The 16,670-nt window shown below is 44.0% G+C and overlaps 1 pseudogene; it reads left to right on the top strand.

Annotated features, from left to right (window-relative positions):
* Positions 1-11,919, top strand: part of LOC103256440 — a 16,433-nt pseudogene extending 4,514 nt beyond the window's left edge.
* The last annotated feature ends 4,751 nt before the right edge of the window (positions 11,920-16,670 follow it).

Raw genomic sequence — 16,670 nt, 5'->3', positions numbered from 1 at the left:
ATGGTTCTGGGGTATCAGGGTGGATGGACTAACTGAGGGGTGGTAATGTGGATCTAGGAGCTGGGATGTGGGTAGGCTGCAACCTGGGGCATCAGAGAAGCTGGAAGGAGGCCCACTCGTTCTTCTACTCACTCACTCCTCCATTATCTCACTCGTTCTTCTACTCACTCACTCATTCTTCTAGTCATTTGCTCGTTTTTCTAGTCATTCACTCCTCTATTCACTCACCCCTCTATTCACTCACTCATTCCTCTACTCACTCACTCATTCTACTCACTCACTCCTCTACTCACTCATTCATTCACTCATTCTTCTACTCGCTCATTTCTCTACTCACTCACTCATTCCTCTACTCACTCACTCCTTTTCTCACTCGCTCCTCTACTCACTCACTCATTTTTCTACTCACTCACTCATTCGTCTACTCACTCACTCCTTTACTCACTTGTTCTTCTCTTCACTCACTCATTCCTCTACTCACTTACTCTTCTACTCCCTCTCACTCCTTTACTCACTCGCTCATTCTTCTGTTCACTCACTTATTCCTCTACTCACTTACTCCTCTGCTCACTGACTAATTTTTCTACTTGCTCACTCTTCTACTCACTCACACATCACTCTATTCACTCACTCCTTTACTCACTCATTCTTCTACTCGCTCACTCCTCTCCTCACTCACTCACTCCTCTATTCACTCACTCACTCACTCCTCCATTAACTCGCTCACTCCTCTGCTCACTGACTAATTCTTCTACTTGCTCACTCTTCTACTCACTCACACATCACTCTATTCACTCACTCCTTTACTCACTCATTCTTCTACTTGCTCACTCCTCTCCTCACTCACTCACTCCTCCATTAACTAGCTCACTCCTCTGCTCACTTACTCACTCTACTACTCACTCATTTTTCTACTCACTCACTCATTCCTCTACTCACTCACTCCTTTACTCACTTGTTCTTCTTTTCACTCACTCATTCCTCTACTCACTCACTCTTCTACTCCCTCACTCACTCCTTTACTCACTCACTCATTCTTCTGTTCACTCACTTATTCCTCTACTCACTTACTCCTCTGCTCACTGACTAATTCTTCTACTTGCTCACTCTTCTACTCACTCACACATCACTCTATTCACTCACTCCTTTACTCACTCATTCTTCTACTCGCTCACTCCTCTCCTCACTCACTCACTCCTCCATTAACTCGTTCACTCCTCTGCTCACTTACTCACTCTACTCACTCACTCATTCTTCTACTCACTCATTCTTCTACTCACTCCTCTACTCACTCACTCCTTTACTCACTCACTCATTCTACTTACCCATTCTTCTGATCACTCACTCATTCTTCTATTCACTTACTCCTCTACTCACTCACTCCTCTACTCACTCACTTGTTTTTCTCTTCACTCACTCATTCCTTCACTCACTACTCTACTCACTCACTCACTCCTCTACTCACTCATTCCTCTACTCACTCATGCATTCTTCTACTCACTCACTCCTCTACCCACTCACTTCTCTACTCACTCACACCTCTCCTATTCCATCCCAAGTCATCCTTCTTTTATTGTCCTCAAGCCTGAACCTCTTTGAATAATTTTTTCTCCTGTCCTCTGCATTAGTGCACCTCTGAGAAGTATCTAGAATGAGCTGTACAGAGTGTGGGCTTTCTGGCTTTTCCACCTTCTTCACTGCTGGATTTGAGACCCTCTGAACCCACTGTCTAGGGTCTGTTTTTTGCCTGGCCCATTTTCTGTTGCGGAGCCCCAGCTGGGCCAGAAGACCATTTTGGACAGTCTCCCACTGACTGCCTTTCCAGGGGCATCTGTCTCTTCCTCGATAAATTGTTACCTCTAGGATGCCCTAATTTTTAAGATGTCCATTTTGCCCAACCTAGATAAAAGTTGGCCACTCACTTGCCCTTTCAAAGCCTTTCTTCTCCCTCTCCCAGACCTTGCTCTCAGAGTTAGACCTGCTCTCCCCTTGGGTGGCATGAACTGATCTGTTCATGTGAAAACAGCAGGATTGAGGGGCGTGTCCACAGGTGTGGTGGGCAGGTGCACAGGATTCATTAGCACAGAGCGTGGTGTGCAGAAGATGCTCACAAGTGGGAACTGCCATCCGAAGGGACAATTAGAGTCACCTCTGCTCCTGGAGGCTTTTGAGAAGAGTAGGTCCCCAGTGTGCAGACCCTTGTCCCTGGGAGAAATCAGAGCCTGTGAGGACCAGTCAGGGAAGGAAAAGATGTGGGAACCATCCTTAGGCACAAGTCTTAGAGAACAGTGTTGTCCAAAACACACCCTTTGAGGCGCTCCTGCTGTGGACATCCCAGGGTTAGAACTGCTCCCAGGACAATAAAATTCGTCCTCTTGTGCTGAGGTGGGCTCATCACTTGTGAACAGACAGTGTGTCTTCCCCCTATGGTTTGAAATTTTCTCTTGTGACTTGGAGATGATCTCAAGAGAGAAGAATCAGATTTGCTCCATCTTTGTAGAATCCAGACACACTGTTCACTGCAGAGGCTGCATTATCTCTGGAGACACAGCCTGGAACTTCCCGTGGCTCCTCCTGGGGAGTTATAATAGGGTCCTCCTTTGAAACAGAATCAATAGGATATGATTATTACCTCTTCTGCAGAGAGAGAGAGAGAGAGAGAGAGAGAGAGAGAGAGAGAGAGAGAGAAAGAAGAGAAGAGAAGAGAAGAGAAGAGAAGAGAAGAGAAGAGAAGAGAAGAGAAGAGAAGAGAAGAGAACTTCTGTGACTATGGAGACTGAGAAATCTCCTTACATGTCATCTGCAAGCTAGAGAATCAGGGACATGGGGGGTGTAAATCAGTCTGAATCCCCAAAGCCCTGAGAACCTGAAGTTGTGATGTCCTAGGTCAGAAGAAGATGGATGTCCCAACTCCAGAAGAGATTGCAAATCTGACCTTCTTTCACCTTTTACTTCTATTTGGGCCAACAATGGATTGGATGATGCTGGACATCATTGGGAAGGGTGGATCTTCCTTCCTATGTTTACTGATTCAAAAGCTAATCTCTTCTGGGAACACCATCACAGACACTCCAAGAAATAATGTTGGACAAGCTATCTGGGCATCCCTTTGCTGAGTCAAGTCAACACCTAAAATTAACCATCACAGGAGATGATGGCCCCTGTCTTGCTTTCAAATCACACCCACTGAGGAGGGCATGAGGCTCCTGATTCAGGTTATGACTACCTGTCGCCAGGGCTTTAAGATCTGACTAGGTCCCACCTTCCCCATCATCATTTTATGCCACCCTGACATCATCTGACCTGTCACCAGTGCCTCAGGTACCTACACAGAGCTTGTGGTGGTGGGTGCCATGGTACTTCAAGGGCTTCTATCCCTGACTCCTCTAAGCTTCTGTGTGCTCCTTGCCATACCCCAGACCCTTGTTATCCCTTCTCTTTCAGCTATCTTCCTCTGTCTTTCATGTATTCACCAATCCCCATCTTGGTGTTTCCTTCCTCCACTGCCATCTGTCCCTCTCTTCTGCTGTTCTGGGTACCCCTGGGGTACCATGAGACCTAAATTCAGGGCCCAGTCCTGGAGAAGCCCCCAAGTTTGAGGAAATGAGTCTGGACAGAGACACCCCCAACTTTGTTGGGTCAGAAATAGGCCAGAAGAAGATGGTTGTGACAGCCCAGATGAGAGCAAGTCTTGCTGTGGCAGGCTGGGAGACTTCCTCAAGGAAGAATTGCTAGAGCTGGGCCTGGAAAAATGGAGGGTAACTTTCTAAAGCAGAGGGCAGGGTGATGCAGTAGGTGTCATTAGAATTCAAGGCTCCCTGCCAAAGCTAGCATGAGCCTTGGCCATGCCCATGCCCAAAGCAATGAGAAAGACTTGTTGCTGGTGGAGGATCTAGGCTGTTATTTCAGGGATGTTCACCTCTGATGAGTTTGTTCCTTATACCCCATCTTGCAATTGGTCCACCATATGTTCATTTCCCTCCTGCTCCAGGCCCCAGGAATCTCCCCTAGAAAAACCCAGCCAGCCGGCTACCCTTCCCTTTCCTTCTGCCCTTCTCTACCTTGGACAGGCCAGGCTGAGGAGGGGAAGAGGCAAAATCCCACAGAGACCATGGCTGTGACACTAAAATGCTGAGTACCTCTGGGCAGGTTCCAGCTCTCTCTGGCTTTTTCAGTTGTGAGTGATAGAAATTCAACCCCATTCAGCTAAACAAAGAAAGGGAACTTACTGGTGGTAAAATTCAGGGAAAGTGGCCTTTAGGCAAGCTGGAGCTAGGTCTCTAACATGGTGGCCGAGTATCTGTTTCCCTCTCCTGGTTTTTACTTTTTTCTGTGTCACTTTTCCTTTTCAGGCAGTTCTTTCCTTACAGGGCCTATGATGCTCAGTTTCCATCACAAAGCCTGCCCTTTTGCTAGAGTCCAATAAATGGCCCAAGGTTTATATGTTATACCTGGTTGCATCTATGTGCTTACACTTGGGATCACATGGACATGTGCTCCTGGGGCTCATCTGTGGCCAAGAACATTTTGGGCATGTGGGAAAAGTTTAGTTCTTGTTGGAATTGCAGTTTGAAATGCCTTTTTCTACTGCTGATTACTTGTGGGTCATATATGGGGCTTGTCCAAGGTCTGGAACCCATGGCCCCTTGAACTCTTTGAGACATTATTTGAGTCTTGTCCAAGACAAGCTTTAGTCATGCCTGAGGAACAGTCTTGGTTATATCTGGGCCACATCTGAGACATTAATGAGATTATATTTAAATCCTGCCTGAGACCCATCTGTGAGTTATACTAGGTCATGTCAGATCATCTCAGGTCCATATTAGAGCATATTATGTCATGCTGGGGGGTGTCATGTATCTTGTAGCCATGTTAGGGCATGTTAACACATCATAGGGCCATATCCCCCTAAATCCATGCCATAAGATGTCAAAGAGTGCTGGGGAAGATAGTGTCTTTTGCCCCTGACAGGCATTTTATAAAACAATGGGCTGTGCCCAGGTGTTGCAGAACATATTGGATCATGCAGGAGCCATATTAAGAGGTGTGCTGTGTCATGTTAGGGTTGCTGCAGTCTGTTCTGGTCCTCCCTCACCTGTTCCCTCCTCCCTTCTTCCCCTGTTCTCAGCCCCCTTCCTTCTATGCTGGACTTAGAGGAAGAAAGTGCTGGGAGCCTCCAACCCATGCCCAATGTCCCTCTCCTGCCCCTCTCCATGGTCCCTGGTGTTCTCATTTGTGTTAGCTGCTATTTCACCCAAGGATATGGTCTTCTACAGATTCCTGAAGCCCTGGATGGGTGAGTCACTACGAGTTAAGGGGTTGGAGACAATCTTTTTGGCCAGGGGAAGATACTTGCCCACTGCCCTTGGCTTCCCTACTGGGGGATGTGCTCCTGCTAAGTGCTGGTGACAAGTGGAGTCACCACCATTGGATGCTGACGCCCACCTTCCATTTCAATATCCTGAAACCCCATGTGCAGATTTTCAATAAGACTGTGAACATCATGCACGTGAGTCTTTTGAATTCAGGGTCCCAACTGGACATTAACGTGATCATATTTAAGTCCTATCTGAGGCCCATCTGAGGTACATTGAGGTCATATCAGACCACATCAGTCCCTGTTAAAGCATATTATGTCATGAGGGGGGCAGGGGGTATCACATATTTTGTGACCATATCAGGACCTACAGGGCCATGTCCCTTGTCCCAGATCCATGTCAGGTGATATGGGATAAACGGACCACAAACATCTGGTTTGGAATTTTGGCAGTGTGAGTTACTTCAGAGCAATTGCACTTCCTCTTTGAAACTTGGTTCTCTCACCTGTAAAGTGAGGATAATAATCCCTACTTAAAAGGAAATAAGAAGATGTAATGGAGTCATGCCACTGGAACATAGTAACAGAAAAATCTAGAGAGTAAAGATTAGAATTGCATAGCTATTGCTGAGTAACAAGCCACTTCAAACTGACTGGTTTAGAGTAATGAGGGTTTATGATTGCTAGTGACTGCTAACAAGTTTAAGGGACAGGTGACTGGTTCTTGTTGACATGGAAGGGATCACTCATGGTAGATGAGCTGCTGTGGGTCAGTTAGGCAGCTTTGCTGACCTTGGCTCAGTTCTCACACATATTTGGGGCTTTCCCAGCTTCAGGTTGATCTAGGATGATCTCAGCTGGGAAGTTTGGACTTTACTCCTTGTGATATTCTCCCTCCACAAGGCACCACCGTGCTTCACATGGCAGAGACAAGGTTCTGAGGTAGCTGTAGTGACTCGTTGGGCTTAGATGTATTAGGGTTATTTCCTTCTCATTTTCACCACTTTGTATTGGGCCAAAGTAAAAGTACCAGCATGGAATCAAAGGGGGTAAAATAGGCCTCATGTCTTAATGGAAGTTACTGAAAATCACAGAGCAAAGAGTGTGAATACAAGGAGAAGTGAAGAATTGTGGGTAAGGGTTTTGTGAAGTGCCTACTATACTTCCATTACTTGCAAACTGATAAGTTCACTCGTTACTCTTTCATGGATTCTTCCAGAAGACAAAAAACTCCTGGGTCAGAGACAAAGGGAAGTTGATTATTCATGGCACCACAAGCAGCATGTGCTTCTTGTTGGTTTTCATCCTTTTTCCAAGCCACCCAAATCCCCTGAAGTTGGCTTAGCTGGCTTCTACAGATGCCTACTGATATAGTATATTACATTACAGAGGAGGAGCATTAGGCTTAGGCAATCTGCTTTTATAGCAATCAGAAGCAAGCCTGATGTTTGTCCAGGGCAGTCCTTACCTTATCTCTCAAGGTTGTTCTCTGCAGACACAAGTCTGAGAAATTATCCATGTTCAGTACATCAGGGTCTCACATTCTTGGCATGCTCAGAAAGGATGTTCAGGGTCCATTGAGGACTTCCTCTCCCAACATAGGGATATTTTTTAAATCAATTTACAACCATGAAGACAACAAAATTTGACATTTCTTGAGCATTCACTACATGCCAGAAATAATGCTGTGTACCAATTCTGTGATATGAGTATATACTGTCCAATTTAATTTGAACAACTTGGTAAGTAGGGGTTATTCTTTTACCCATTACAGATGAAACTGGGGGTCAGAGAAATTACAGAGATTGCTCAAGTTCACTCGGCTAATAAATGAACTAGAGGTGGTGTAGCAGAGGTTATAACTTGATAATTTGTCACTAAAGCAGGTAAACATAACTATTAGTGAGATTTGACAGGTGGGACCTAGAGGAGGGCAATGAGTTGACCAAGGGCACACACAGTCTAGGAGGTAAATCCAGGACTTGGGCCCAGTTCTCCTGACTCCCATCTATGAGTTCTTCATTTCCAAATAGCAACAGCTTCCATTCCCACCCCAGCTTGGTCCTCTCTGGGGAAGAGATCCTGGAGCAGAGGACTTGGAGTGTGGTCTTGGGGGCATCCATCCTGGTTTTAGAGGTTGGGAAGGGGCTCAAGAGAGCCATGACCCATACCCAGCTCTGTCCCTTTCTCTGGCCAGGCCAAATGGCAGTGGTGCCTGGCATCTGAGGGCAGCACCCCTCTGGACATGTTTGAGCACATCAGCCTCATGACCTTAGACAGTCTGCAGAAATGCGTCATCAGCTTTGACAGCAATTGTCAGGAGTGAGTCCTTGCCTGTACCTGGGAACTCATGCCATGAACTCAAGGGAGTAGGTGGGGGAAAGAGGATGATCAAAGAAATCAGAGGAGCTTTCTTGGAGGGGTTGTATCATAGCTGGGCTTTAAAGACTGGGAAGGGGAAAGAAAACAAGTGGTCCTTTTAGGAAGGTAAAAATGTTTGAGTAAAGGCAAGGAGGCTAGGATGAGCAAAGCATGTGCAACACGGCAGAAGTGAAGTTGCAGAGGTATACAGGGAATAGATCTCAATGACATTGAAAGCAAAATAAAGTGATATTAATGTTATCATGACCTTTTGAGGGAGCCATGAAAGGTAATTGAGCAGATGATAAATATGGCCAGAGCAGAGCTCAGTGAAGGACTGTCAGGTAGACACTAGATAAAGCTGACATTGAATCAAGAAGGCAATGGGGCTGGGCCATGGGCAAGTTGGAAGAGGATGAGGTCTGAATTGTGTAGACCGTTTGGGGAAGAAAATGCAGCAGGACTGGATACTGGATGAGAGAAAATGGGCATGATGTTTAAGTCATGCTCTGGGTGCTTGGGGGCATGCAGACAGCTCACAGGGATGGGATGCAAGGAAAGAAGAGAGTTTGGAGAATCGAGTCTCATAGCTGATCCTCACTTTGTATCTGTTGGCTCACCTGTTTCTGGATACTCAGCTTCCTAAGGTGAGGCGTATTCTGTTGTTTGGTAGGAGGTACTCCTCGGGCTTCAGGCGTGTTAAGTTTTTTCCTCCATCATCCCCTCATCCTTCAAGTCCAGTGAGTATACTGCCACCATCTTGGAGCTCAGAGCCCATGCTGAAAAAAGGAACCAACAGGTCCTTCTGTACATGGACTTCCTGTACTGTCTCACCCCTGATGGGTGGTGCTTCCACAAGGCCTGCAACCTGGTTCACGACTTCACAGATGGAATCATCCAGGAGCAACGCTGTACTCTCCCCACTCGAGGTATCGTTGACTTCCCCAAGGCCAAGACCATGGCCAAGACTTTGTCTTCATTGATGTGCTCCTGCTGAGGCTTCTCTGGGTTTTGGATTCAGAAGGTACAATGGAGCTTGATTTTAAATATCAAATCAAATAACTTGAACTCGATCCAGAGGGCACTGAGATTCACAGAAGATGCTTGACAAAGGGAGAGATATAGCCAGCAAGGGGTGGCTAAGTTTGAAACAGTGAAGAACCTGAGATGGATTTTACTCTAGTTACAAGTCGCAAGCTATTCTGCCCCATATATATACATAAATATAAATATATATATGTATTTTCTAAGCCTGTATCTATACTCACAGATGCTCCAAACCCTAAATCAGAACAACTAATTTATTAGTCACAGCAACAACAACAACCAGAGTAGGACTGCAGTGCTGGACCCTATTCCCATATTCCTCCTAGGGCAATGCAATGCTTTTATCTGTAAGTGCACCAGAATTGACACCACAGGGGAGGAGTCCCCACATTATGAGTCTTGGGACTTATATAGAACAGCTAGAACATCTTTCCCTTCTATTTCACGGGGGCGGGGGAGGAGGAAGAAAAAGAGACAGAGAGAAAGCACATGCTTCATTCTGGATTATAAACTGCTTCTTTCCAGTGAGATAACATCTATTAGTTTACAACCTAAATGCCTTCAGGGGAGACAGATAATGTTCTCTGTACTTACCCTTCTAGAATCTGAGTAAATATCTCTGGAGCAATACTTATTTTCTAACCCCCAAGGCAAATTGCCATTCAAGCATCCTGTAACTCACATTGGCAGTAACTTTCTCTCTGATAGTCCTCATTATGTGGAAACATGAAAATATCCAAGGATTGTGGATTCCTCCCACCAGGGGCAAAATAGGAGGCAAGAAATTCAGGGAGAAAGCCCGTAGGGTTAGGCCTACAGCAATGGTGACCCAGAGAGATCTAGGAGGGCAGGGTAGGTTTGGGTTTCTGGAAAGGGCACAGATCATCAGAGACTGCTTCAGGCTAGACTCAGGAGCCTCAGAACTAGTGTGATCTGAGGGGCTATGCCTCCTCTCCAGAATGAAGATAAGAAAGAGTTGTCAGATGATGTAAGAGCAGAAGCCGACATCTTCATGTTTGTGGGTGAGGTCCCAGTGTGGACAGGGGTCTTTCCATCCTAAGGGTGGGTGGGTGGAACCTAGATCACTCATCTGTCCATCCTCCTCCTCCCTCATCCTCCATGAGGGCCTCAATGTGTGGGTGCTGTCCACCCTCTGGTGTGAAGCAGCCCAGAGACTCACACCTACTTGCTGCTTCTCAGGCCATGACACCATGATGAGTGACCTCTCCTGGGTCTTGTACCACCTCACGAGGCAGCCAGAATACCTGGAGAGCTGCCAGCAGGAGGTGAGAAAGAGCTCCTGAGGGACCCTGAAACTGAAGATATTGAATGGTGAGTGCAGGGCCTCAAGCCCTCTTCCTGAGCTCTCTCATGGGTTCTGCTCCCCAGGTGGGGAGAGATGAAGCTGTTTATGTCAATTCTGCCCATTATCACTTAGTGGGAATAAGAACATAAACCAGAGACAGGGTTTGGTACCTAGCCTGGTCAACAGGGGAAAGGTTGCAGGCTTTTAGGACAGAAAGGTCAGGCTACTGGGAGCATTGGTGACAAGATTTGATGCCACTTAGCACATGTTCAGTAAATGAGCTTCCCCTCTACTCCCTTCTTTTTCTCCCTGAAAGATAATTTTTGTGAACATCTTCACTTCCTGGGTGTTTGCTCTTCTGTACCCTAATTCCATTCCTACTGTCCAGTCCAGGAACCCATAAAGAACACCTGGGTGTGAAAGTCATCCATCTCTTGTCCAGAACACCTGCATCATTCATGCATCCAGTCTTTACTCAGTAAATGCTCCCACATTGCCTTTTATGCACACTTGTCTTTTTTACCATTGGCTTTTAGATATTGAGCTTTTCTTAGAAAATCTTTTTAAAATACTTGTCTTAATTTTTCTCTGTGCTTTTCTAATTCTCTGCTTTGCTGAATTTTTTTCTGCTTTTCTACTTCTCAAATACTTGACCCATCTGGACTTCATTTTGCTACAGGGAGAAAGAGTCTTACTAGGTGCAGAGGGGCTGGCAGATTCTGTTTTAATTCCCTGGATAATTATGGGGGTTTCCTAGTAAGGACCTGGCCCAGCTGCCCTTCTTGACCATGTGCATCAAGGAGAGTCTGCAGTTGCATCCCCCAACCCCAATAATCTCCCGCTGCTGTACCCAGGACATTGTGCTCCTTGATGGCTGCGTCATCCCCAAAGGTGCCCACCATGTCAAAGGGAAGAGGCTTCTGGGCTGGAAGAGGGCCCATCAGGTAGTGGGACTTACCTTGAATGCCCCTCCTCTCCCACAGGTATTATCTGCCTTATCTCTATTTTGGGTGTCCATCACAACCCAGCAGAGTGGCCAGACACTGAGATGCTGTCCACCCCCTCTAAACTTCTGTCCATTCCAGGGATCCTAGAAGAGGGCACAGGGTTTTGACTGGGGAAATCTGCCATCCCCTTCCCCTGCAAAACATAGAACTAGAAGACTAGGTGTCCTGGGAGACCACACCCAGCAAGCCTGTCTCTCCTCTAGGTCCATGACTCCTTTCCCCTTTGACCCAGAAAACATCAAAGAGAGGTTGCCCCTGACTTTCATTCCTTTCTCAGTAGGGCCCAGGTGAGGGTGGCATGTATCTGAGGCAGGGAGGGAGATGTGGATGGGAAGGGTGGATGTCTGTTCATGACAAGAAAAAGCAAGAAGAGGATTTGCAAATAGTCAGAGTTGCAGCTTACCCCTCCTCAAGAGGTTATGAGCAAAGGACCATAGAATGGTTGTGGACAGGCACAACAGGGGTCTATGGTGTGCTCAGAGGCTCCTCCCAGTCTTCTGCTGTGAGTTGGGGACTGGGGTTTAGGCCAGGCTCAGGGGATATACAAGCCCACTTGGGGGACCCAGGCATAGTCGTCTGCCACCCCAACCTCTCACCTCTCAAGTTGATCTGAGTGGGGTTGGCAGGCCCCACGACAGGTTCCAGGTGCGATGGGGCCAGGATGGGGGTCTTAGGTGCAGTCAGAGTCCCATTCCCACCCTCAGCAACTGCATTGGGCAGACATTCCCCACAACTGAGATGAAGGTGGTACTGGCACTGAGGCTACTTTGCTTCCTTGTGCTGTGGACCGCTCTGAGCCCTGCAGAAAGCTGGAGCTGATCCTGTGCGCAGGGAGTGGGCTTTGCCTGCAGGTAAAGATGCTGAGTGCAGGCCTGCAGTGACTCTCCCATCCCACGCACCTGCCTTTGCAGAAATTTCAGTAATAAAATTGTGCTGTCATCTCTGCCTGATCCTTACAGACAACCAGCAGGGGACAATTGTGAGGATTCAGAGAATGGGCACTGGTGTTTGGAAGCAAGGTGGTAAGCTCAAGACCTTGACTTAAGACCTTGACTGCTCAAGACCTTGACTCAAGACCTTGACTGCTTCTCTGGCTGATCACTGAGCTTCTAGAAGAAGCCCTGATTCTCTCAGAGTCCAAGATTAAACTTTATCCTGTGGGCAATAGAGACCTATGGGAGGTGTTTGAGGAGAAGAGGGACCAGGGTTAAAAATGGATTTAAGAGCAAGTTTGAGGCTCTGACTCATGGAGAAGAACCCAGAGAGGTAGATTCCTTCATTTGGGCTCAGGTGCCCACAAGTTGTATACCCCTGGCCAACCCAGAACACAGGAGAGGAGGGCCTGCAGATTCCACCCTGTGGCACCCTGTGGCAGTCTTTCAAGAATTCTTGGTTCCCCTCCTGTGCTAGCCAATGTCCCACCTCTGTGTCTGCCTCTCTCAGCTGCTCCTCTCTGTGATCCCCTTCCCTACCTTCAGGGAGCCCCCTTTCTTTCTTTTTCTGAGCCCCCTGAGGCTGCCCAGGCAGCCTGGCCAATAGATACCAACTGAGATTTCATTGTATAATAAGCACTCTCCAAGACTGTCGCAGAAGGGTTCATCCCCATCCTTTCACCTCCAGCTTCCTCTTCTATTAGTATTATAGGCCATCCTGGATCATCATAGGGTGTGGCGGACAGGACCAACCCATTTGAATCTCAAAATTTACAGCTCAACCATTGGGAACTAACACCTCCCCAAAGCATAGGACCTGAAGCTGAAATCTACTATGGACAACTGTAAGCTAACAAATTGGAAACCCTAAAAAAAGAATATATTCCAAGGCACATACAATCTATCAAGAATGAACCAAGAAGAAATAGAAAAATCTGAACACACCAAATACAAGTAATAAAATACAACAGTAATAAAAAGTCTCTGATAAAAGCCCAGGACCTGAAGGTTTCACTGCAAAATTCTACTCAACATTTAAAGAAGAATTAATATCAATTCTTTTCAAATTCTTTTTTTAAAAAGGAATTATTCTTAACTCATTGTATGAGACCACAATTACCTTTATACCAAAACCAGACAAGAATACAACAACAACGAACTGACAAGCTGATATCTCTGATGAATGGAAATGTAAAAACACTCAAGAAAATACTAGCAAGCTAAATCCGGCAGCACATTAAAAAAAGAACATTCAAGTCCAGACACGGTGGTTCATGCCTGTAATCTCAGCATTTGAGAGGCCAAAGCAGGAAGATTGCTTTAGCCCAAGAGTTTGATACCAACCTAGGCAGCATTGCAAGACTCCATATATAAAAAACAAAAATCAAAAAATTAGCAGGGCATAATGGTGCATTTCTGTAGTCCCAGCACTTGGGAAGCTGAGATAGAAGGATCGCCTGGGCCCAAGAGTTCGAGGCTGCAATGAGCTGTGATTTTGTGCCACTGCACTCTAGCCTGGGTGGCAAAGTGAAACCTTCCACTCAAAAAAATAATAATAATTATGATCAAGTTAAATTTATTCTAAGAATGCAAGGATGGTTCATCATACACAAATCACATAAGCAGTGTGAATAACAAAAACCATAGGATTATCTTAATAGATGCAGAAAAATCATTTGAGAAATTCAACATCTCTTCATAATAAAAATCCCCAACCATGTATAGAACAAATCTAACTAAACACAATAATGGACAGACATGAAAAACACATAGCCACCATCACACAAAATAGGGAAAAGTTGAAAGCTTTTCCTCAAAGAACTGGAAAAAGACAAGGATATTCACTTTTACCACTTTTATTCAACATAATACTGAAGTACTAACCAGAGAAATTAGGCAAGAGAAAGAAATGAAGGGCATCCAAATTGGAAAGAAAGAAGTAAAGTTGTCTCTGTTTGTAGATGGCATGATGCTATATACAGAAAACCCTGAAGTTCTACTAAAAAACTCCTAGATCTGATGAAAAAAGTTGTAGGATGCAAAATCAACAGAAAAAAATTAGTAGCATTTCTATACACAAACAACAACCAGGATTAATAGTCATACTATATGTGGAACTCAAACAACTGAAAAACAAAACAAAACAAAAATCCAAATCCATTTTTTAAATGATCTGAATAGACATTTCTCAAAATAAGACATACAAATGCAAGTATGAAGTAAAAAAATACTCAACATCACTAATAATCAGGGAAATGCATGTCCAAACCACAGTGAGATATCATTTTGCCCTAATTGAAAAAAAGGCTATTATCAAAAGACAAAAAATGGCAGATGAAGACAAGGATGTGGAAAAAGGAGAATGCTAATACTGCTAGTATTAATGTAAATTAGCATGACCATAATGAAAACAGGAGGGAGTTTCCTCAAAAAACTAAAACTAGATCTGCCATATGATCCAGCAATCCCACTGCTGGGTATATATAAACAAAAGTAAAGGAAATAAGTATATTGAAGCATTATCTGCAAACCCATGTTTATTGCAGCACTCACAATAATCAAGTTATAGAATCAACTTAAGTGTCCATCAACAGATGAATGGATAACAAATATGCTGTATACATACACAATTGAATACTATAAGCCATTAAAAGAATGAAATCCTGTCATTTGCAGCAAAAGGAATGAAACTGGAGGCCATTATAATAAGTGAAATAATCCAGGAATAGAAAAACAAATATTGCATGCTCTCACTTATATATGGGAACTTAAAGAGTTTATCTCATGGAAGTAGAAAGTAGAATGATATTTGCCAGAGACTGGAAGAGGTTGGGGGGAAATCAAGAAGTTGGTTAATGGGTTCAAAAATATAGTTCAATAGCAGGAATAAGTTCTGGGGTTCAATAGCACAGTAGGGAGAATATAGTTAACAATAATTTGTTGTATATTTCAAAATAACTAGCAGAGAAGATTTGAAATGTTCCAAACATAAAGAAATAATAAATATTAGAGGTAATAGATATCCTAATTACTCTGATTTGATCATTGCACATTGCATGAAAATAACATATGTACCCCACAAATATGTTCAATAATGCATCAATAAAAATATAATTTATAGCATATATTTTATGTATCTCTATATAATATATATTGCTGTAACATATTATATTATATATTATATATAGGTAGATAGCCTATCATCAGATAAAATAACAAGGAAGATAACCCAGGTAGCTGGGCACAGAAAGAAGTGATCAATAAACTTTCTCTGCAAACATAATTTTTTTTTATTTTTAAAAAATTTTAATTTTAAAGAGTGGGGTACAATTCAGTGTTAAGTATACAAATGTTCATTATGCAGGTACCCTTGTTGATGAGGTGTGCTCCCTTACCCCTGGTATAATTCCACTACTGCCAATACCACCCCCTGCCCTCCAGCAATTTCCCACTACTGACAAACATAATTTTCTATCTAAGGTCATTAACACTCCCTGGACTCCTCACCATGGGAGGCAGGTGAGATGAGAGTTAGGGAATATATACCTTTCATCCACTTTGATAGACTAGAATATGGAATATCTCTATATTCATTCAGTTTTTAATTTTTCATTAGACTTTTGTGGTTTTCACATATAGATTATGCACATATTTTATTGATTTATACTTAAGTATTTAGGGGTGTTCATGTCCATTGCATTTTTAATTTCAAATTTTACTTTTTTACTGATATATTGGGAGAGATTAACTTTTTGTTGTTGTTGTTGTTGTTGTTTTTGAGTTGGAGTCTCACTCTGTCGCCCAGACTGTAGTGCAGTGGCCGCTCCCGGCCACCGCAGCCTCGACCTGCTGGGCTCCGGCGATCCTTCCACCTCAGCCTTCCAAATAGCCGGAATTACAGGCATGCACTACCACGCCCAGCTGATTTTTTTGATTTATTGTAGAGATGAGGTCTTGCTGCCCAGGCGGGTCTCGAACCCGCGGGCTAAGGCAATCCACTCACCTCAGCCTCCCAAAGGCGCGGGATTACAGGCTGAGCCACCGAACCTGGCTGAGATTAACTTTTTAATATTAACTTTAATACTGAAACCTTGTTATAATGGCTTATTAGTTCAAGGACATTTCTTTGTTGGTTCTTTTAAATTTTTTTAATAGCTCAATATGTCATCTGTGAACAAAAACAGTTTTTATCTCTTCTAACCAATCTGTGAGTTTTAACTTTTTTTCATGTCTTATTGCATTTAGGTCTTCCAGTGTCACATTGAAAAGTTGTGAAAGAGGAAGCATTCTAGCCTTGTTCCTAACCTTAGTGAGAAAGCTTCTAATTTCTCACCTGTAAGTATAATGTTATCCATAGACTTTTTGTAAATATTCTTTATCAAGTTGAGAACATCCCCTTCTACTCTAATATTACTGAGAGTTTATTTTTTAGCATGAATAGAGGTTGGATTTTGTCAAATGTCTTTTTTCTGCATCTATTGACATAGTCATGTGACTTTTTTTCTTCTTTAGCCTGTTGATGTGGTTTACACTAATTGATTTTCAAATTTTGAAGCAGCCTTGCATACTTGAGAATAAATTCCATTTGAATGTGTTATATAATTATTTTTAGACATTTTTGTTTTAAATTTAATAATAATTTGGTTAAGGATTTTACATCTATGTTCATGAGAGACATTGATCTGTGTAAACTTTCCTTC

The sequence above is a fragment of the Carlito syrichta genome, unplaced genomic scaffold, assembly GCF_000164805.1.
Source record: "Carlito syrichta isolate Samal-C Ts95f unplaced genomic scaffold, Tarsius_syrichta-2.0.1 Scaffold289477, whole genome shotgun sequence".
Classification (NCBI taxonomy): Eukaryota; Metazoa; Chordata; class Mammalia; order Primates; family Tarsiidae; genus Carlito; species Carlito syrichta.
This window is presented reverse-complemented; position numbering and strand designations above follow the sequence as displayed.